Genomic DNA, 23,396 nt, shown 5'->3' with positions numbered 1-23,396 from the left:
GTACAATCTTTAATACCTCTTTATTATCTGATGTAAATACCTCCTCTTTCATTTCCTCTTTTTTTTTTTTTTTTTTTTTTGAGAGAGAGAGAGAGAGAGAGAGGAAGCACACATGCACAAGCAGAGGGAGATGAAGAGAGAGAATCCCAAGCAGGCCCCAGACCAAGTATAGAGCATGATGCAGGGCTCAGTCTCACAAGCCTGAGATCATGACCTGAGCCAAATTCAAGAATCAGATGCTTAACCAACTGAGCCACACAGATGCCCTTCCTGTTTTATTTCTGATTTTATTTGAGTACTCTTTTTTCGTTAGTCTAGCCAAAGGTTTAAGAATTTTGTTCATCTTTTCAAAAATCCAGCTCTTAATTTCATTGATCTTTTAAAACAATTTTCTTCTAGTCTCTATTTCACTTATTTCTGCTCTAATTTTTGTTATTTTCCTCCTTCTACTAACTCGGGGCTTAGTCTGTTCTTTTCTCTGGTTGCTTTAGGTGTAATACAAAATCATTTATTTGAATTCCTTTTCTCTTATATAGGTATTTATCACTATAAACTTCCCTTTTACAATTGCTTTTACTGGGACACCTGGATGGCTCAGTCGTTGAGCGTCTGCCTTTGGCTCAGGGCGTGATCCCAGAATCCCGGGATTGAGTCCTGCATCAAGTTCTCTGCATGGAGCCTGCTTCTCCTGCCTCTGCCTCTGTCTCTGCCTCTTTCTCTCTGTCTCTCATAAATAAATAAATAAAATCTTTAAAAACCAACTGTTTTTTTTACTGCATCTTATAAGTTTTCATATCTTTTGTTTGCATTTTCACTTATCTCAAGATATTTTTTTTCTTTTGATTTCTTCTTTGACCCATCGACTGTTCAGGAGAATGTTGTTTAATCTGTAAGTATTTGTGAATTTTCCAGTTTTCTTACTGTAATTGATTTCTAGTTTCATACCATTGTGCTCATAAAAGATGTTTGATAAGATTTCAATCTTCTTAAGTTTATTAAGACTCGTTTCGTGGCCTAGTATGTGCTCTATCCTGGAGAATGTTCCATGTGCATGTGAGAAGAATTTGTATTCTGCTGCTGTTGGATGGAATGTCCTGTATATGTCTGTTTGGTCCATCAGGTCTAATGACTAGTTTATGTTCAATGTTTCCATATTGATTTTCTGTCTGGATAATCTGTTGTTGAAAATGAAGTATTAAAGTCCCTTACTATTGTTGTATGGCTGTCTATTCCTCCTTTTAGATTTGCATTTGTTTTATACATTTACTTGTTTTGATATTGGGTGCATGAGGAACTTGATTTGCCTTCAAAATTCTACCCCACATTTTATAACTTAGTATTCCTGTGTGTGTGTGTGTGTGTGTGTGTGTGTGTGTGTGACATTTCTTTATCCATTCATCTACCAATGGATGCTCTTAGATTGTTCCCATTACTTGGCTCTTGTCAAAAATGCAACAAACATGAAGATTCATGTTATCTTTTTTGAGTTAATGTTTTCATTTTCTTTGGGTAAATACCCAGAAGTAGAATTACTGGATCATATGGTAGTCCTATTTTTAATTTTTTGAGGAATCTCCATGCTGTTTTCCACAGTGGCTGCACCAATTTTCATTCCTACCAATAGTGCACAAGGATTCCCTTTTCTCCACATTCTTCTCACCAACACTTTTTCTTGTCCTTGTGCCAGTAGCCATTTTAACAGGTATGAAGTGATATTTCATTGCAGTTTTTTAAACATTTTTTTAAAGATTTTATTTATTTATTCATAGAGACAGAGAGGCAGAGACACAGGCAGAGGGAGAAGCAGGCATCATACAGAGAGCCTGACGTGGGACTCCATCTAGGGTCTCCAGGATCACGCCCTGGGCTGCAGGCGGCGCTAACCCGCTGCTCAACCGGGGCTGCCCCTCATTGCAGTTTTGATTTGCATTTCTCTGATGACTAGTAATGTTGAAAACCTTTTCATGTATCTACACATACATTCCTTTTAAGACTGAGCCCAAAGAAGTGAAATCTAGACAAACTAGCCTCATGGTTGCTTTCTTTTTTTTTTTTTTTTTTTTTCATGGTTGCTTTCTTAATCTCGATCTTCTTTCCTTCCCATAGCCCACTGGCACTGAAAGGCAGGCTTTACATAATTTCTATCTGAAAAGAAATTTCCATACGTTGTAATCACTCACTTCCTCTTAGTAGGCTTTCATTTTGTTCTCTCTGTAGGGATAATGTTGGTAGGATGCTAGTAGAAACAAGCTCACCAATAAAAGGAAGCACACACAAAAAAGTTAACCTATAACAAGACTATGATTAGAAAATGAATTGAAGTATGTGAGTATGACTATCTCCTATCTTGAATGTAGGGCTTCAAACTGAACTTCTTTATTTCTAAAATTATTTTTTATCTCATTTATTTATTTACATCTGCTACTTCTGATGTGTAGAGCTAATTGGTTTTTGTTGTTTTGTCACCAATGGCGAGATATTTTCCTGAAAATAATAGATACAAACCAGAAGACTTTTAGGTCCCTTTTTTTACCTATTAGTCTAAGGCTATAATGTGAATAATGTAAAATTCTTTAGATTATTGTCATCTTCTTCCAAGGTGTTAGTTGCCCCATCCACTGTAAGTATTTAATTTGAGATTGATTATGGTCATCTTTGATAAGGTCTTAGTGTCTAAATTTTACCCAAGAAATGGCCAAGATAATTACTGAGTTTGATATACATAAAGTAAAAAAATATTGGTATTTTTGCCTATTTCATAAATTAGCTCACTTAGAAAGTAGAAGCAACAAAAATTTTAAATGGAATGTTGACAAATTAATGTTTGTATTTTGTTACTACATATTCTATGTATTATTAAAAAATTCTGAGGAGAACTGATGAAGTATATATCATCCAGAAAAGGGAAATCTGTTATTTTTTTCCTCTAAATTCAACATAATTACATTTTTACTGATCATTCTAGCTAAAAGGCTAAATGTCAACTTTCCAAAAGTGAAAAATAGCTAATTCATTCAGCACTTGAAGTTTTGGATTACTCTGAGGTATGGAAAAAAAAGTCTATTAATTATTAGAATCACTACTAAAGGTGAGAGATTTGGATCCTTTCCAGTTTTATGATTTTATGAGACCATAAAATCATTTGATTGATTGGAGTTTCTTTAAAAATTCCTAACACTCAGAGTAATTCAGATTCATAGAGCATCTTCTGATTAGGTGGGCATTATTTTTCATATATTACTACTATCCATAATACTAAACTACCATTTTTTTAGTGCTGTGTTAGGCAACATACTAAGTTTTTTATATGTAATCCTAACAACTGCCCTACATTTCAAAACTTTTGTCCAAATTTTAAAGATGAGAAGATGAATCTCAGAGAAGTTAATTAACTTATATTAAATTCTCCAGATACTAAACAACAATTAGTTAAGACTTCAACCCACCATATATACCTGACTCCAAAGTCCATATTATTCTAACTACATCTTGCTACATTAATAATCCATGAGAACATTTTTCTAAAAGATACAATAATATCTTAGAATTTCCATATTAGACAGGCTAATAAGTGTAGCAAGACTTTCTCTTAAGGATGAACTTTTCTGATGAAAAGTTTTGGCAAGCTGTATGATGTAGGGATATCATACCAAGGGAAAGAGACCTAGAAGTCACAGGATCAGTAGACATCTATGAGTACTTAATCTTGTTAAGGAAGTGTTCTTTTTTTTTTTTTTTTAAAGATTTTATTTATTCATGAGAGAGAGAGACAGAGACAGAGACACAGACAGAGGGAGAAGCAGGCTCCATGCAAGAAGCCTGATGTGGGACTCGATCCCAGGACCCTACAATCACGCCCTGGGCCGGAGGCAGGCGCTAAACACTTGAGCCACCCAGGGATCCCAGAGGAAGCCTTCTTTGAGCACTATCTCCCTCCTATGGCCACAAGAATGTGTCCATCTTTCTCATGTGTCATTCTTGTGCTGACCATTTTATTTTTCAGCTCTTACCTCACTTGACTGCAGTTCACTGTATTGAAATCATATACAAAAATAACTAGCCAATTGCTGTTTACTTGACCTGTTACTTTTACTTTGTGGCCCTCCCTCTTGACCTTTATCCCCAATTATCAGCTAGTCTCTTTCTGGTTCTCAAAAACCAAGCCCTGAGTGCACCCACAGGGACATATAACGAATAAAGAAAGCTGCTTTATGAAATGGGTCCTTGAAAACAGCAAAAAGGGACAATATAACAAAGTTTGTGGTGGATCAACTCTGTACTAGAATGGAATAGATGTTTCAGCTGCCTGTGGGGAAAAATGAAATACGTAGTAACTGATTGACCCAACCCCTCCTCAACATCTTGACAGTGTGTAAATTACCAAACTAAAATAGAAGTCCAGGTTAAGATTATTTCTGAGGTAAGACAAATGAGCACTATGAAGTCACCACCCCCACAAGAGAACAAACATTTGAAATAAAAATTAAGTTTGACTTAAAATTAGAAAAGATACATTTCATCATGCCTGAGTGACTGGACAACATCACAGCTGCATTTACTCACATTTATCTTTCTCCACAGCTGAGATTCACTAGAAAACAGACATGGAGCCAATCCCAGAATAATATGGGGCCTAGATCAGAGTAAGAGTCCATTAAATATTTTGGAATGAATGAACAGCCAATCTTCTGTTTTATCCCTGAATTTAATATTGAATCATAGTTAACTTTCCTTTTAGACAAGAAATAATTTTCTAAACAAGTCTCACTCAGAGTAATAAAGGGTAAAGAGTAGGGAAATTATCTTGGAGATAATTTACTAAGCACATAATTTATTTCAAATTTTATTTAATCTAAAAAGGTCAAATGAATTTACCTTTTTTATAGTCATATGCATCTTTGTCTTAACAGAATAGTTTTAAAACTTATTTAGTTGATGACTTTTCCCTACCATGAAATCTTAAAAATTATTCCTAATTATATAATAGTGATAAAAGTATTTCAGAAACTCCCCAGAGAATTTAATTATTTGGAGGAAAATAAATTATTTACCAAAAGCTTAGGATAAATCTTTAGGAGTACAGGGTCTAGGGAACATAGTTTAAAAATTGTTTTCATATAAGAAGTTTATCTTATAATAGTTATTGATAGAAAAGCTAATACTCTAGGAAAAATATAATTTTTCTGTTATGGCTTCAGTTCTTCCTTTGGCCCACTTTTCCATGAGGACAGAAGTTGGAGGATATCTACCAATATCTTGGTTTGGAGAGCAGGAAACAGTTCTGGTCTGTTTAGTGTAGATCATCATTACCAAGGATAAAGCATAAGTGTCTGCTTTTCCATAATTGTATTTGTTAGGTATATTAATAAACCAATTATTCAGTAATAATAAACATATGCATACATTTTACATTATAAAATGATCATATTTTCTAATAATAAGTCTCCTGTTAGATGGGTGTTAGAAGTTCCTCTTAAGACTTATTTTTTGCCTAGGATATCAAAGAACATATAAATGAGCTAATGCCCACTTTTTTATCACTAGGGAGAAAACAATGTAGCAACTCTGTATGAGACCCAATAAGAGAAAGTGTCTGCTTTCTGCACTATTGTGTAGCTCTGTCTAAATTAAACAGTCAACCTTCTCCCATTAAATCTCTTCAAAGCTACTTGCTATCCTGTTTCCTCAGGTTAAGTGTGATGAGAAACAGACCTAGGGGTTGTGAACTTTTCTGGGATGAAAGATGCCATGTGACTAAAATATTCTGTGATTAATGTACATTCATTTTGCTTTTGATAGCATTCGGTGTTGATTCAAGTTTTTGAGGTAATTAAAAATCTGACTTGCTGAGTTATTGCTATATGTAGTTTGAACTGCTATGATCTCTGGAATATTTTGTGCCCACATGATTTAAGGAGTTGGCTTGAAGTACATGACTTTAGCTCTTTTACTGTCTCTTGTTCCAAAGTTCAGCTAATAACACCCAGCTTGAGTTTAAGCATTGGACTTTTCTACTCAGTGACTCTTTAGAAATTCATAAGGTAGGACAAATGAAGACTGACAACTTCCCAGGAGAGGAGGTAGCTGTAAGAGTCATCACAAGGGTCCAAAGACCTACTTGAGCCTTTAATTCTATGTGTACATCAATACCCATCTTTGTGTGTATGTATGTCCCCTCACATTTTTCTGTGAAACTTCCCCTGTCCTCATTCCCCATTCCTGGTTTCATTTCAGAATTCATGGGTACCATATTTGCACTGCTTTAGCACATTTTAAAAATGAAAAAGTACACCTATTAGCAGGTATTTTGTCCTGCATTGATTAGTTATATGTCTTTCTTGCCACTGTTGTATAAATCCCATGATGAAGTTAGGAATGATCACTTATCATTTGGTTTATAGTTTCTTACATTGCCCAAGAGACAATCCCTAGCCCCAGAAAACAGAGGATGGTAACTTTCTGGCCCACAGTGAAAGTTTAATATTAAATAAATATTGAATAGTCTATGATCATAAGGAGTTCATAAAATCTGGAAGAGACAAGGTCAAGCATTTAGTTTTCTCTCCCATGTATTATTGACTTTAAGTGCAAAAGGAGATAAGGAGATTATGCTTTCATCTGAGCATAATAATATTATGCTATTAATAGCATGATAGCAATTATGCTATTTCTTCTAAAACACCATTTAAAAAATATTAACACAGAAGTACAGAAGTATTGATTTTGTCTATATTCCTCTTATTCCATCTTAGTTGGATGTATAGATTTTAGGATCAGAAATGTATTTTTGAAGAATGCTTCAGTAATTAATACATATCAGAGTTTTATTCCTTATCAATGTGTTATATAATACTAGATGTTCATTCCAAAAAATAATACAATATAAATATTGTAAATCCTTACTTTCTGTCTAGCACTATGTAGTCATGGAAACAGTGAACAACTGTGAAACATGATTACTAGCCCCAATCACCTTGCAGTGTCTGTATGGTTACATAAGAAATTATTAGTTATCATAAAGTCTTCATAAATGAGTCATTAATTTATAAATCCTAATCTACGTGTGGGCTATTAGTACAACTTGATGTTATTTTCTGCTTCTAAACTATATATCTGTGAAAGGTTAGTGCTACAATTATAGAAATTATAAATAATAAAAACCATGATGATATAATTGTAAAGTCTACTGTTGACTTCCAAATGGAGACTAATAGCTTATGATTAGAACAGTATGTCAATCAATCATTCAATCAAGTGTCTGTAAAACTCATTTGGAATTAAACTTTCTTTCTGGGGTGGCTGGGTGTCTCAGTTGGTTAGGCGTCTGACTCTTGATTTCCCCTCAGGTCATGATCTCAGGCTCCTGAGCTCAATCCTCACACAGTGCTCTGTGCTGGGCATGGACCCTGGTTAAAATTCTCTCTCCCTCCCTCTGCTCATGCCCCTCCCACCCACCACTCCCTGCTTGCATGCTCTCTCTCTAAAAAACAAAACAAAATGAAATAATACAAAATCCTTTTTTACTGAAATTTGATATACCTATTCTGGTATCCAACAGCAGATGTATGAGTTCCACAGCATTCCCTTTCTCCTTTGTTGTAAACTTCAAGTAATTGCTCCTTTAATATTCTCAATATTCTTTAGAATTTACTGTTATCAGGATGCTGTGAAAAAAATAATAATAACGATGAATATAGTTTGCCCCAATGCCATGGACTTTAGAATTTGTATCCTCTCTGGGTTTCCAAATTTCCTAAGGCTCAATGATTCCTGAACCTCTCCTCTTCATCCTCTGATTTGATCTGTCTGTTCGACCTCTTCCTTTCTCATCTTGTCCAGTGAAGAGTCACCTTCCACAGTCATTAGATCTCTTTCACAGATTATCAGAATATAGTGATGTCAGTAAAGGCTCAGTCTCTAAGATAATAATTATTTTTCAGAAAAGAGTCAATGCTTTTTATTTTGCTTTTTACTTAGTTCAGGTGTTTCATATGGCAAATTTCACAGAACCAAAGCCTGCCAGGCTTTATTCTCATATTCTCTATGCCATATATATATACATATGCACACATATATTTGAGTTATATACATACCACTATATATAGGAGTTACACATATAAGTATGACAATGATATGTATAATGTCATATAATATATAACAAACATATTCATACATTTTACATTATAAAAATGATCACATTTTCTAATAAGTCTAATTACATGGGTGTTAGAAGTTAATGTAAAATGTATGAATGTTTATTATATATATATATCATATATATAACATTATATATATCATTGTCATATTTTTAATTTAAACTAACTGAATAAATTATAAATATTTTAAAGATTTTATTTATTTATTCATGAGAGACAGAGAGAGGCAGAGACATAGGCAGAGGGAGAAGTGGACTCCCTAGGAGCCTGATGCGGGCGGGCTAGATACCTAGACCCAGGGACCACGCCCTGAGCTGAAGGCAGATGCTTAAACTCTCAGCCACCCAGGCATCCGAATTACCTTTCTTTAAATTACTATCTATGTGCATATGTTGCACATCTTTACACTACCAAAGAGATCCTTTACAAAGGGACTAATTGAAGCTTTTTTTTTTCCCCACACAGACTTTGGCAAATCTGAGTTACAGGTTACCAGTAGAAATAAAAGAATTAAGAAGCTGGATTATTACACATGTCATGTGGAGAAAAATGCGCTTCATTGGTCAGAGGGAAACTACCCAGTGCATATGCCTGGTGTGAACCAGTGTTATTTACAAGTGTAGAACAATCTGAAAATATCATTATGGAAGGAATGTACCCCATGCATGCTATAAGGGAGGCAGAGCCTTGATTTTCTTCTTCACCTTGAAGTCAGTCAGTCCAACATCTGTTATTCCCCATCTACAGGAAGGGATTACAAATGTGATTAAAAAATGATTTTTTTTGGATGTCTGACAGAGCAGTTCCTACTGAGAAGGCGAGGTACAGTAGAAAGAAATGTAGTTTAAGCCACATCATATTAGTGGGAAATAAACGTACAAAGAAGACTCTTGAATTATTTTCAGGATCATGAGCAAACTTGAAATCTGAGTTACTGTGAACTGAGAACACTCTGGAAAACTTTGTGGTGATGACAATTTGGGCTAACAGCTAAGAAGGCCACATGGTAATCAGATTCTCATGATTTTTCTCACCACTACTGACTGAGTTAGTAAATGCTAGTAATCTCCCAGGAGAAACTGTTCTTGGGACATTTCCAAAATAAAGAAGTTCAAATAAGTATCTAAGATCATGCATGCTTATTTACACACTAAGCTTCAGAACCCTTTGTGGTTCATCCATTCTAAGTTATTATTACTAAATATTGCTCATGCTGAGAAGCTCCCTAGCACTGAGTCTCACACTTTATTTTAAACCCCAGGGTCTTAAATCAAATCCAGGATTTAGTGTACTTCTGGCCCCTCCATAAAAGAAGCTCTGCTATTCAAGCCCTAGCCAATTCCTGGGAAAGGTATAAGTGAAAAAATGCCAGAATATCTGTTCACATCAATGAATAACAAACAAAGCTGTCAAAGGATCTTGGGTTAAAGTCAGTATTTTTTTTTTATATACAAAATAAAAACATAAAAAACAAGCCCAATGCATCACATCATATCAACTGTAATATACCAACACTCAGGTTAAACTTTTGCATTCAAGAGCTATCCCTATTTCAGGATATCTTACATTTGAAACACATAAGAGAAAGAAATTAATCCAAATGTTTCAGAAGCCCACCTAATCATTTAACCTGGACACCAACAAATTTTTAACTATTCCTAAAATATTTCAATTCTTTTCTTCCTAAGACTTTTAGGTTTGGGTACTAGCAAAATAACTAGAAAAATAACTTTTAGGCAGAATTAAACCAACATCACTTGTGAAAGAGAAGCATTTAATCTTATTCTTCAATTATTGTTTTTTTAATCTTTTATTTATCTCTTCCTTGAAATATGTGACATGGTAAAAACTGCTGTTTTAACATCTTGCCTATTTATTCCACCACCCTATCATTTCTGGAACAAGGTTTACCAATTTATTTTCCCCTTGGTTTTATTTGATGCTGGACATTGTCAATTTTATGCTGTTAGATATTCAATTTTCTTGTCTTTCTTTGGAAAAACATACTTGGTGATATGTTATTTTTGGTCTTAGTCCGCTGGGGCTGTTACAACAAAATAGCATAAACTTATGATTTATCAACAACAGAAATTTATTTCTTATAGTTCTGGAAGATAGGAAGTCTAGGGGCAAGGTGGCAGCTGATTTGGTGTCTAGTGAGAGCTCTCTTCCTGGTTGCCGACAGTCATCTTCTTGCTGTGACCTCACACGTGGAAGGAGTACCAAATAGATCTTTCATCTCTTTTAGTTAGAGCACTAATCTCATTCCTGAAGGTTCCATCCTATCACACCTCCAAAGTTCTATCTCCACATACCATCACACTGGGAATTAGATTTCTACAGAATTCTAAATCTTGTGCTCAGTATGTTCTCTCCAACCCTGTTTTTAAGCTTTATTAACCAGGCTTCGTATAGTTTTATTCTAGGGATATCTGAGACCCACTACTAGGGCATGGCCATTCTCCACTAAATATTCTGAGTAATCAATGAGGACTCTCCATTCTGACTGGTCAGACATTGAAGCCTCATTAGCTTGTGTGAACTAGGAATCATTTAGCTCCCACATCTCTGGTCTTTCCTGTTCATCATCAAATCTATTCTTACTATTCCATTATGGGTTGGAAAAAAAATCCTTTAATTTCTAAAATACAATTTGGATCTTTCCTGAACCTTGTGTTTAACCTTCAATTAGTTTCTCTTCCTATTTACAAGTATATGTTTAATTTCCAAGAACATATCTTTGTTTTATTTCATCTTCTTCCATAGCAGCATGCTACTGATTTAGCAAGAATTAAAAAAGAAAAAATCCTCTGCAATCTCTGTGAGGATATTCATTAGGAATCACTTTTAGATTCATGAATATAAATAAAGGTATGCTTTCTCAGAAAAAGCCAAAAGGAATTCCAGCCCTAACCAATTCGATATCTTCAGAATATGGCTCGACATGTTTAGCAAACAAGACTGTAGCAGGGGAAAGATTTAAAAGTGTAGCAAGGAAAAGGTTTGGATAGTCAATTGACCCAGCTATATATATCTATGTATATATGAATGATATATCTTATAATATGTATAATTCTTATAATAATATGTAATTACATATATAGCTGTTTTCCACACCTGCCAACATAGGAATATAGGTTTGGAACTTAGCAGGACATTTTGTGAACAATGAAGACACTTTTTAAGAATTTTCTGGGCTTCAATTTTTAAAAATTTTCTGGGCTTCAATTTTCTCTATTCAAGTTGTCATTTACTGAAGTTCTATCTCTTCTCTGCTAGTAGTCCCCACCTTTCATTCTGTGCATTACACTAGATACATTGTCATTAACATGTATTTGCTGTGATTTCAGTTGGGAGCAAGGAAAGTTAATTGTGCTCAGTCCACCACCTTGAACCTGATGTCCAAACTTTCCATTTGTTTTCATTTTTTCCCATTCACAACAATTTGCTCTTAATTTTTTATTTTTTAAGGTTTTGCATGGAGCATTTTTTGTTTTCTTTTTTATAATTTTAATTTTATGTAACTATATATGTATATTATATATAACTATAATTTCTAATTTTAGTTAACATACAGTGTTATATTAATTTTAGGTGTATAATACAGTGATTCAACAATTCCATACATCACCTAGTACTCATCAGGACAAGTACACTCCTTAATCCCTATACCTGTCTAACCATCTCCTCACCCCCTCCTCCTATGGTAACCCTCAGTCTGTTCTCTATAACTATGAGTTCGTTTCTTGATTTCTTTCTTCTCTTTGCTTGTGTCTTAAATTCTACACATGAATGAAATCATATGGTTTTTATCTTCCTCTGACTTATCTCGCTTAGCATTACACTGTCTAGCTCCATCTATATCACTGCAAATGGCAAGATTTCATTCTTTTATATATATATGATGGAATATTATTCATATATATATATATATATATGTATACACACACACACACATATCACATCTTTATCCATTCGTTAACCAATTGGCACTTGAGCTGCTTTCATATCTTGGCTATTGTAAATAATGCTGTTAACAACATAGTGGTGGGTGCATGTCCTTTGAATTAGTGTTTTTTTTTTTTTTTTTTTGTATTCTTAGGGTAAACACCCAGTAGTGTTATTGTTGGACAATAAGGTAGTTCTATTTTTAACTTTTTGAGGAACCTCTGTATTGTTTTCCAGAGTGGATGCACCAGTTTGCATTCCCACCAACATTGCATGATGTTCCTTTTTTTCCACATCCTGACCAATATCTGTTATTTCTTGTGTTGTTTAATTTTAACCATTCTGACAGGTCTGAGGTGATATTTCATTGTGGTTTGGATTTGCATTTCCCTGGAGGTAATAATTAGAGTTCTAAAAACATCATATATAAAGTAGATTAATGTTCTTTGGTATACACCTAATGTTCTCTGGTATACATATGCCTTAATTTCTTACTATGCCATAAGTAGCTTCTATTTGTATACCATTTATATTCCACTCTGTATGTGTGAGTTTTTCTTCCTGTTTGATTAAACACTGTGATAATTTCCATATTAAGTTTGAACAAAAATAATTTCCCTTTGGATGAACATGGATATCTTTCTGCATAACTTTATTAAGTATTCCCTCTGGCTGTAGATCTTAAATTCTAAGGCTTAAACATTTTGTGTCATAGTGCAGGCTGTACTTCTATGCTTTTACGTCACTTAAAGTTATTTTTCCATTGATTGGTATGGTTTATATTTTCCAGAATGTGAAAGACTAACAAAATATTAAAAAGGTGATCAGTGATTAAGAAGCTAAGCATTCCAATTTATGAAGGCAAAAGATTGTACTACCTCCTCCTTAAGCTGCTTGCAACAAATTATTTTGACCAAGTAATTTTTTTTAACTTTTATGCTAAAAAATACTCACTTTTTTCTTAATATTAAATGGTTTTAAATTAAAGTATAAAAAAATAAAAATAATAAAAATAAATAAAATAAAGTATAAAATAAAGGAATGGCACCATTTTTTCCTTTTATAGTTCTTGTTATTTTATTGCTATTTATGTCACCTGTAAGAACTTCTTTGGAACCACAAAGGAAGAAATCATATATTTGGTAAGTGAAATATATGGTCAAATAATTGTGCATTAAAGGTTCTCTCTTGTCCCAGAACAGCCAAAATAATTTATTGCTATATATATAGCTATATATATATATATATATATATATATATATATATCAGATGTATATGTATATTGCTGATATATATATATCAGATGTATATTGCTAATATATGTATATTGCTGATATATACATATATGCTGATATATGTATATGTATATTGCTGATATACAATATATGTATATTGCTGATATATATATCAGAAAAAAGGTACGATCATTAAGCATAAAAAAATAAAGGGTCAATTTTGTCTTAATCCAAACATATAACTACAAATGACATTAAATAAAACTCTTTAGAATTGACTACTAGAGAAAGGAATTACTATCATTGAAATCAATGACACCAAGTTTCTGATCTCTATGCAATGACACAAAATTTATTGTGTGAGTTACCTAAATTATGCTTGGACAAAATCTTAAAGAATAGCTCACTATGAATAACCAAGGAAATACATTAAATCCAACTGAACATGTTTCTTTCATCTGGAACCTTTATTTCCTGTAAGTCTAGTATGCAAATAACTGAAAAGCCATAACTACAGGAACTGATTTTCCCCTTGATGAATGTTCATGTGGTTAGTAACGATTATTATCCATTTACAATTGTCATGAATAGATTACCTACTTCTAGGGGAAATCTTATGGATTTGGCTGCAGGCTGCACTGCTAATACACTGTATTATTCTTTTGACATACTGTCAACTTTCACTGCATGATTAACATAATAATTCCAAATATACCCATCATGTTCTGTCCTTTATAAGATTTCACAAATAAGGTAAACATTTCCCATTGTGACCATTCATCAATCTTAATTTCACATTTATTTGTTAAGGAGTCATCTAAAATTCAGTTGATTACTTACCATAAATGATTATTAAATGATTTATTCATTTGTTAATATTGTTTCAAAAAGCAACACAGTGTTCTCTATGCCAAAAGAAATGGATTCGATGAAAATAAAAACTCCAGTGAGATATATCCTTTGTCCTTTATAAAATAAAATTTAATAAAAATAAAATAATTCAACAACTACATCAATTGCTACTGATAATGTCATTAGCTTCAGATATTTTATTAAAGTTATTGCTGTATTAACAGTGATCCAAGTATTACTTTTCAACATGTTCTATTAATTTTCACAATTTCAGCATATTGATTGTATGTTAGATCAGTTTCTCTTTGCTTAAATAAATTATGTTGCCTTTTTTCTTACCATTGATTAGACTAGGGTCTAGTGTTTAAAATCAGTTTTATTCCAATACCTGTACTATTTATACTTCTCATTAAAATACATGTTTCAGTGCCCTTTAATATTATTAACATTAAGTTGTTTTGTGGTTCTTAATAGAAACAATGGTTCATATTTGCTAGTGGATAATTTTGATCCTTCACTTTGAGTACAGTCCAAAATACATTACTATGATAATCATGATTTCTTAAAATGCCTACAAATTCTAATATGATAAAGTAACTAGGGTCAGGCTAAGAACCTCAACATAATTGCTCTTTGGAATATTGTTAATAAGGGTACACTCACATCAGACACATGCCTTCAGAAGCAACTTCTTAATGTTTTAAAGGAAACCATCACCACCTTCCATGGTTATTCCTATAAATTTTTCTGCCCATGCCTGGTTATTTGAATGGGCATTCTTCAACTTTGGCAAGAGCATCTCATTTTTTTCTTCTTAAAAATAAGTCATCAAATTTATTCAGTAGCTAAGATTTCTTACTGAGTCTGGGCTGTGATGTTATCCTTTATTTCATTAAAATATGTTTTCAGAATCCATGAGCAGAAGCTCAGAGGCATATATTCAGAGTTATAAGCATGCATCTGTAGTTCATATTTTCATGGTGAGTACTCAACACTTTATACTTTATATAATATTCTTTATATATATTTTATATAAATATATATAAGTATACAGATATACTTTATATAATATTCCCTCAGCAAGGCAAATAGCTGTATGGCAGCTACAAAGTGAATATTTCCTCTGATTACATAATCGTTTAATTTTGAATCTAAGAAAGCACATCTGAATTACCTAAGTATGAAGGTTACTTAAATTTATGAGCCTATTCTATGCTAAAACCTCTGGGATCTGGGGGAAAAAAGTATTTCAGAAAACAGAAACTTCAGAAACAGTGCAATGGGCGGAAAGATGAAGGGTTCAATGGCAACAGATATACTCTGAGCATTCACCAGTAAGTGAACTCAGTTGATTATCTGCTAACCACAAATTTAAATATACAATTTTTAGTTAATTCATTTTATGCATTTATGAACATACCTTAGTCTGCTCGGCTGCCATAAGAAAATAGACTGGGTGGCTTAAAAACACAGAAATTCATTTTATCTAATTTCTAGAGATTGGACATTTGAGATCAGGTGCCAGCATGGTTAGGTTCTGGTGAGAGACTTCTCACCCTTACAAATGGCCACATTCTTCCTATGCTCATATGCCCTTTGTGCATGCCCATGAGACATGCTCTCTGGTTTCTCTTTTTTAAGATTTTATTTATTTATTTGACACAGAGAGAGAGAGAGCATCAGCAGAGAGAGTGGCAAGAAGAGGGAGAGGGAGACGCAGGCTCCCTGCAGAGCAGGGAAGCTCCATAAGGTGCTGGCTCCCATGATCCTAGGCAGATGTTTAACGGACTAAGCCACCCAGAAGCCCCTGGTGTCTTTTCTTATAAGGGCACTAATTCTTTCTTGAGATCTCTACCCTCATCAACTCATGTAACCCTAATTACCTTCTAGAGACTCTATCTTCAAATACCATATCATATGAATTTTAGGGAACACAAACATTGTTCACAATGCAACAATAATCTGCTTAGAAAACAAATCATCAGGCAAAAATAGAACTTTATATGTAATTGCTAAACAATTATGAAGTTTACACCAAAATGTTATTTTTATTTAGGCAGAGGCTTTTTTTGTTCCCATATTGTTGCCACTTTAGTGTCCTTTATTGTTATCTTACTGGGCCAATTTATGGACCCAGATATTTGTTCAAGTTCAGAACAGTGTCACGGAATACATTTTCTAAGAAGGTTTACTCACTATACAGATATCTTTAACCAGAAAACATGTTTCCACATAGTGGCAGCCAATAAAATAGATATAATTAAACCAAAAACCAAGTCACTCTCCCAAGTAAGCAGTAAAAATTAATGCTTACAAATCACAAGAAGAGCAATGGTTTCTATTTTCCCCAAATCGAATAAAGTACTCCCTTCACAACATTTACAACACCCTGGGGCCTAAAGTTTAGGCACAGATAAAGTATTCCACAGAAAATGGGCCACAGAAGATTAAACAGCATAATCAATAGTAAATCCCCAGGCTGTAGAGTCATACATTTTGAGTATTCCTGTGTAATCCCAGAAGATTATAGTTATTAAAGATAATATTTTTGTACTTGACACATTTGCTTTCCACTTAAAAGTGAATACTATTTTTATTATTATTATTATTACTAATACTATGACCACTCTGACTGCTACTACTGTTATAAAGAATAGATCATACATCTGTTTTGGGGTATAAAGAACTGTACACTACTCACTCTTTTTAAGAGATTAATTGCCCTCAGCCATGACTGAGTTATAATGACTGACATATGGAATCCACTTAGGAGAGGTTTGTTATTAGTAGCTCAAACTCTTGATTTCATTTTTGCAGTCACAGAACAACACTGTCTTCTTTCTCTGGGTTCCCGGATATGAAGTATCTGGGCATAGCTATAATGTTTCTTGCTAGATTAAGTTTGTTCTTTGGATATTCTGAGTAGTTTGTGTATAAAATATGAATCTAAATACAGCTGCTAAGACCTTCTGTCATGCTTTTCTCTAATTTTTCTGTCTTCTCATCAGTCTTCTCAACACAGATTCTACATGCCAGGATCTGAACAGCATAGCTTGCGTTACATGTTAGTTTTATGAAGAAATTAAGCCCTAAGGAAATCTTGCAATAGTTTGACAAGAAAACTAAGCATATGTACCATCAGATTTCTTTTAGTGACACACGACTATGCCTGCATTATCAAATTATAGTAGTTGGAAAGAAATAATCACTTAATGGGCCACCAATTTATAGCCATAGAGACACTGGGAGAGAAAAAACAAAACAAAACAAAACAAGACATTGTCTCTAAGTTTTGTTTACGGTTTTTACTTGTCTAAGAGAACTGGCCCTTAACCATGTCCAGTTGGGAAACTGTCTTCATGGCTGCTGCTCCTTAATTTGGGGGATATTACCATTTTCTTATCAGGAATTCAGTCAGAACAGTACTGCTTTTGGTCAGTGATTACAGGATGAGGGATACTTAGAAAACAACATCAAAATCAATTGTAAAGAAGAAAGTAGAGCGAGGGAGAAATTTTTAATGAAAGATAATGTACTAATCTAATTTTCTCTAAGTTATCACACAATTTTAGCATAACTTTCTAGCAGTATCTGTAATTTCACCTCTGATTGCTGCAGTGGTCAGTGAAAATAGTTTCTAGAAATTCATCATATAAGTAGACTTTGGATAGTTATCCTTTATTCACCTTGCTTCAAAGAATAAAAAGGAGAGTAGAATATCAAGTCTTTGGGCTTAGCCTCAGGAAGACACGTTCACATTCCACCTCTGAGTCTTACTAGCTGCACTATCATGATATTGTGCTCATATATTTTTTGTCTTCTCTGTGAACTGGAACGATTGTATATTTCTGGTAGGTTTATAAGAATTGGGTAAGATAATGTAGGCAACGTACTTAGCATAGCTTTCAATAAATTATACTAGTTACATGTTACCATTATCCCTACTTAATCTGAAATTAATAATTTCAGTATATGAGATGGGTTCTAAAATAATGTGGATTATCTTTTAGGCAAGTGACTTTTTAAGACTAATAGATTTTCATTATTTTCTGCTATGAGTTAACAGATTTTCCTGAAGATTCAATTGCGCTTAGAGAAGTAAGAAATTATCAAATAATTTGATCAAAACCTATCAAAATAGCTCAAAGTCTACCTTTAATAATTATAATACCCACAGACTATCAACCACATAATCTTGCTTAGTATCTGTACATGTATTGTTTCGTGTTCAAATTCTAGCCATGAAAAAAGTGTTACATATATGACATTTACAGAGGTTCTTTCAGTTTTTACTTAAACTGGTATGTCTACCTTTACCTGGAACTTTACCTGGTATGTCTACCTCTTAGGATAGGAGAAATAAGGACAAAGATAGTCAAGGTTACGCTGAATGGTCCTGTAACAGTGACCAGAAATGCACTAAAGATGACAGATTCTATTGTCTGTGACTGTGTCTATTAATTGTCTAAAAACACTCTCTATCCTTTCCTTTAATTCTAATATTCAAGATTATGTTAGGAAAAAACAAAACAGTCCTAACCCCGTGTGTATTTTGTTTTGCTTTGGTTTGCCTTTCACTCATTTTCTCAGGTGGTTTTGGTACCAAATGTGTTTTGTGGATATCTCTGTCTCAAGGGATTACAATAACTGAATTCTCAGAAAACATAATCACTTGCATGCCACCTACCCTAACTCTTTCCTCTAATTGTCTGATCTACATCTTTACATTATCTGAAACAGCCATACCTGAAAATGGCATTTCTTCATGGAACAGACTACATTTCTTCTCATATTTTGTGTTTTATAACATATGTATACAATAAATCTATTATATATTACATACCTTTATATGTAAGATACATATCTTTTTTGTTATATATGATAAAATATATAAGAGGATAATGAATACATATAATAGAATGACATAGAGATATATATATAGACAACTCACATACCCAACTATCTAGTTTCAACACATCTTAACATTTCATTTTTTCTTCTTCCTTTCTTTTCTCATCTTTCTTTCCCCAACTCCTTTCTTCCTTCCATTTTCAGAAATGAAATATTTCAGATACAATGAAATCTCTTGTTTTCCTATGTTCCTTTCCTCTTTCTTCCCTCTTGTAAGAATCATCCTGAGATGAATATTATGCCTATTTTTACCCTTTGACTATGCCTACATCTCTTCTGTATCATTTTAAAACTCTATATAACTTATATAATCCCAGAATTTACTTTTTGCTAAATAGCATATTTTGAGATGTATTTATTACCATTTTATACTAATAATTCTTCAATTTATATTTTTGTAAATGTTTCCCTGTGTACATGTTTACAAGACTTGTAGGGTTCATATCTATAGTGGAATACTTGGATTTGAAATGTATACATAGCTTGAACTATATTAGATAGTCTGAACCTTTTGTACTAATTTATACTCCTAATATCGGTGTGGGAGAACTCTAGTGTTTCTACATCTTCTTCAATATTTGATTTTGTCTTACTTTTGCACTTTTATCAATCTGATGGATGTATAATGATATCTCATTATCACTCAAAACATGTTTTATGCCAACATGGTTTCTGTCTTCAAACACCACTATTTTGTTCTTGCAGGGATCACAATGAGCTCCTAAGCCATCATACCTATTGGATACTTTCTAATTTTTGGCTCTCTCAGTAGCATTTGAGACAGCTGACCACTTCTCAATATTGAGTCACTGATGTTGATTAAATGAATAACTTAATAAATGAATACACATTGCTTAGTATTTGGTGAAAGAAGCAATCCTTCAATCAAAAAGGCAAAATAATTGTTCTTCCTTTCTTGCAAACTCAAGTAAAAATGTATTTTGTAAGACAGTAATTGGATGCCTACTGAGTTCTAGTACATACACTAGACAAAAAAATTTTAAAAGGCTTATTAGCCTTTCAGTATGGAACAGAGCCTACAATACTGTATACTTAATAAACATGTGCTTAATAATAAAATAAACTGGATTTATTTTCCTTTTAGTACCTGTTCTATTGCAAAAGTTACATATACTTAAATACTTCTCTATTGTCTAACTCTTCCTGTAGAAAGTCTGTGCCAAAGGGCATGGGCCTTACCTTCTTTACCTTATATCCCAAAGACATAGAGCACTGCCTGATACCTGACCCATATTACAAATTCAGTGAATGTTGAACATGCGAATAAATTGGAAAGTAAGAAAATAACTTTTTTTTGGTAAGAAAATAACTTCTCTAAAACCTTTGTTCTAATGCAAGTTCAAATGAAATTTAAGATTTGTTATTCTTTATCCAATACCTTTCAGTGATGACTAAAAAGATGGTCTGGAGCTTAAACCATATGGAGGAGAATGGATAATTATCAACAATACCAAAATGCAGGCATTTTTCTGAGGATGAGTAGCCAAAAAAGAATGTGGATATGTGTGTTGTGCCTTCCCTGGGCTGACCTCACAAGAGTGGATCCTAATGCTGCCCTAGAACATTATAGAGTTGTTTCCAACCTCCTCTACCCCACCATTGGCATGATTTCTGAGTCATCAGCAAAAAATCTCCTTGTCACATAAAACACTCTTCTGCATGCCTAAAATGTAGCAATTTAAACATCACTGCTTTGACTTAAAACAAATTAGGTCTCTGGTTCTATTAAAGTATAAATGTTATAGAAAATATAACCTTTTAAGTCTTACCCTTTTAAATACAAGACATATTCCCTCCTTACACACAACTTTCACAGGTGCTCAATAAATGTCTATGGCATTAACAACCTATGACATCCTAGAATGCTGTTCAAAAAGGATTTGGGGGTAAGAAGTAAATTATAAAATCTTTCAGCTTCCAAAATTGGCAAAGATGTATGAATTGGTGGGGGCAGCGATAAAAAGAAGTTCTACATGCCAGATACTTTGATAATCAGCCTCACCGATTTTAGAATGATCCAGAATGCTTTCACAGTAATAAATCTAAAGTTACTGGTTTAATATTTAATATATCAGTTTTACCAGGTGGAAAAATGCTTTAAAATAAATAACTGCAACATTAGAAAACACACTGAAACTAGGATATCGTTTGTTTGTTTTGCTAAAAATCATAAAAACTTACTAATCAAAGCTACTTCCCAGAATCAGGGCTCTAGTCACTTGGATAACATAAAGTCCTTGCATTCAAAAGCCCCAGAGAGATCGACTTTTGAGCTTTCAGAACATTAAAAAGGAATCCAGATGATCTGGTCTTTAATAATAACAGACCACCTAAAGTCCACAGACATGACAGTAATTCATTTTCAGAACAAACCACCTTTATTTCTGACATGGAGAACCATCCTCCACAAAGTCTCAGGGACAGGACTGTAACCTTGTACACACTAAGTGGCCATTTATTACTGGACAGTTCATGCCCACAGACGAGTTATTATTATGCTGCCAAGTCCACTTTGAGTCCTGAGTCACCAAAAAAACACACAAAATGTAAAAGCCTTCAAATGAACTTAACACAAAGAGTTGAGATTTAAGGGCAAAAAAATGTTTTTTAAAAGTTTATGGGAAAAAAAAAACAAAAACAAAAAAAAAAAAAAAAAAAAAAAGTTTATGGGGAAAAATCTACAGAAAACGAGTTAGCTAACTCTCTGCAACTGTCACACATTCTCTAGACACATCTATTCATCTAAAAACGTATAATCATGTAAAGATTTACTGAATGACTATCTTCTTGAAAATTTGAAATTCTTTCTGTGAGAGAAGTATTGATCTTTAATACCTGTTCCTGCCTGGCTCCTAGAGATATTCAGCTTGTTAAAATGGAAACCTGTATATTGCTACAAGTACATCAAAAGAAAGGCGTTAGACAAGTGTGAGGCATAAAAGCCACTATCTTTAAGTGAAGTGCTATCCCCTGCATTGCACTGTGTGAGAGGCTGCAAACATCATTTTCTAAAAACTTTCATTAATATCTCACAGAGCACTCATCAGTATAAAGGATGAATGTGCAGGATCTATCTCTCAGCTAAAAATGTGACCTGCAGAGAGTCCTAGGGTAAGAACCCGAACAAAAAAAATTTGAAATATCTGATGGATCCTAAAGTTTTTTGTTTGTTTCTGATTGCTTATTTGTTTGTTTGTTTAAGCCGGTTGAAGAGAAGGATTTGATTTAAGAGAGAGCACAATAGGTGCATAAGTAATTTCTCCAAGTGTGAGGTTTCAGAAAGAGGAAGCCAGCAATTTCCATTTCCAGAAAAGGCAAAGAGAATAGAAGTTGTTGACTGCTCCACCATCAATACAAACTAGCCTAAAGGAAAACGTTCAGACTTCCGGATCAATTAATAATAGTAGATGCATTCCTCAAGTTTGAAGAAAGGTCATTTGTATTTGAAGACATGGATCTTTTTGGAGAAATTTCGGATATAAGAATGGAAATGACAAGATCCCGTTTTGATTTAAAAGAGTTAAGAACATTTTATCTCTGAGAACAGTTTTTGATTTAGTCAAAAAAGGAGAAGCTGGAAAAGCACTGGACACACTGGCTGACTGTGCATGTTATATGTTGTGGGGATGGGCAGAGCTGGGGACACAGGTGAGTGCAGAAGAGGGTAAGGAGTCCCAGTGAGATGGGAAATTAGATGAAAGCTTCACATACTTCCCCAATTTACAAGAGGCTTTTATTTACCTGAAAACAAAGGGAAACATTTAACATGTATTTAATATGGTAATTTTAGTTCTGTAATAAAATGAGAGACTTTATATTTATTTTACTCTAGTAAAACAAGAAAATAATTATTTGGAAAAATATTTTGATAAGGAAGTATATTTTGAGGGGGTAAGGGCATGAATGGAAACAACAAATGGCTCTAGTACTAGTTTCCCTATTAAGGAAATAAAACACAGGTCATTAAATTAAATCTGAATTTCAAATAAATATGAATTATTACCATGATTATGTCCCATGCAATACTTCGGATATACTATAGCCCAAAAATTACTTGTTGTTTATTTGAAATTCAAATGACTCAGCATCTTGTATTTACCTGGAAACCTACCTGGATTCAGAGGATTTGGGTAGGAGAAAGAGATGAGTGCTGGTGAGGAAAAAAATAGAGAGAACAGACAAAATGATAGTTGGCTATTATCAACCAAGGCGAGGGTGATGGGGGACAGTGAAATCAACCGTACATTTTTTTAAAGATTTTATTTATTTATTC

At 33.5% G+C, this 23,396-nt stretch overlaps 1 long non-coding RNA gene across 45 annotated transcripts in view; it reads right to left on the bottom strand.

Annotated features, from left to right (window-relative positions):
- LOC144320990 (uncharacterized) overlaps positions 1-23,396 on the bottom strand; it is a 369,611-nt gene that overhangs the window by 187,627 nt on the left and 158,588 nt on the right. For 42 of the 45 annotated variants that reach the window (XR_013386617.1, XR_013386616.1, XR_013386615.1 and 39 more), the window contains 2 exons: positions 7,540-7,664; positions 4,564-4,633 (listed from right to left, as the gene is read on the bottom strand). This is a non-coding gene — a long non-coding RNA (uncharacterized LOC144320990). The remainder of the gene's footprint in view (positions 1-4,563; positions 4,634-7,539; positions 7,665-23,396) is intronic. The other 3 variants (XR_013386612.1, XR_013386641.1, XR_013386632.1) reach the window with 1 other exon arrangement.

Source organism: Canis aureus, chromosome 9, assembly GCF_053574225.1.
Source record: "Canis aureus isolate CA01 chromosome 9, VMU_Caureus_v.1.0, whole genome shotgun sequence".
In the NCBI taxonomy this organism is placed as follows: Eukaryota; Metazoa; Chordata; class Mammalia; order Carnivora; family Canidae; genus Canis; species Canis aureus.
This window is presented reverse-complemented; position numbering and strand designations above follow the sequence as displayed.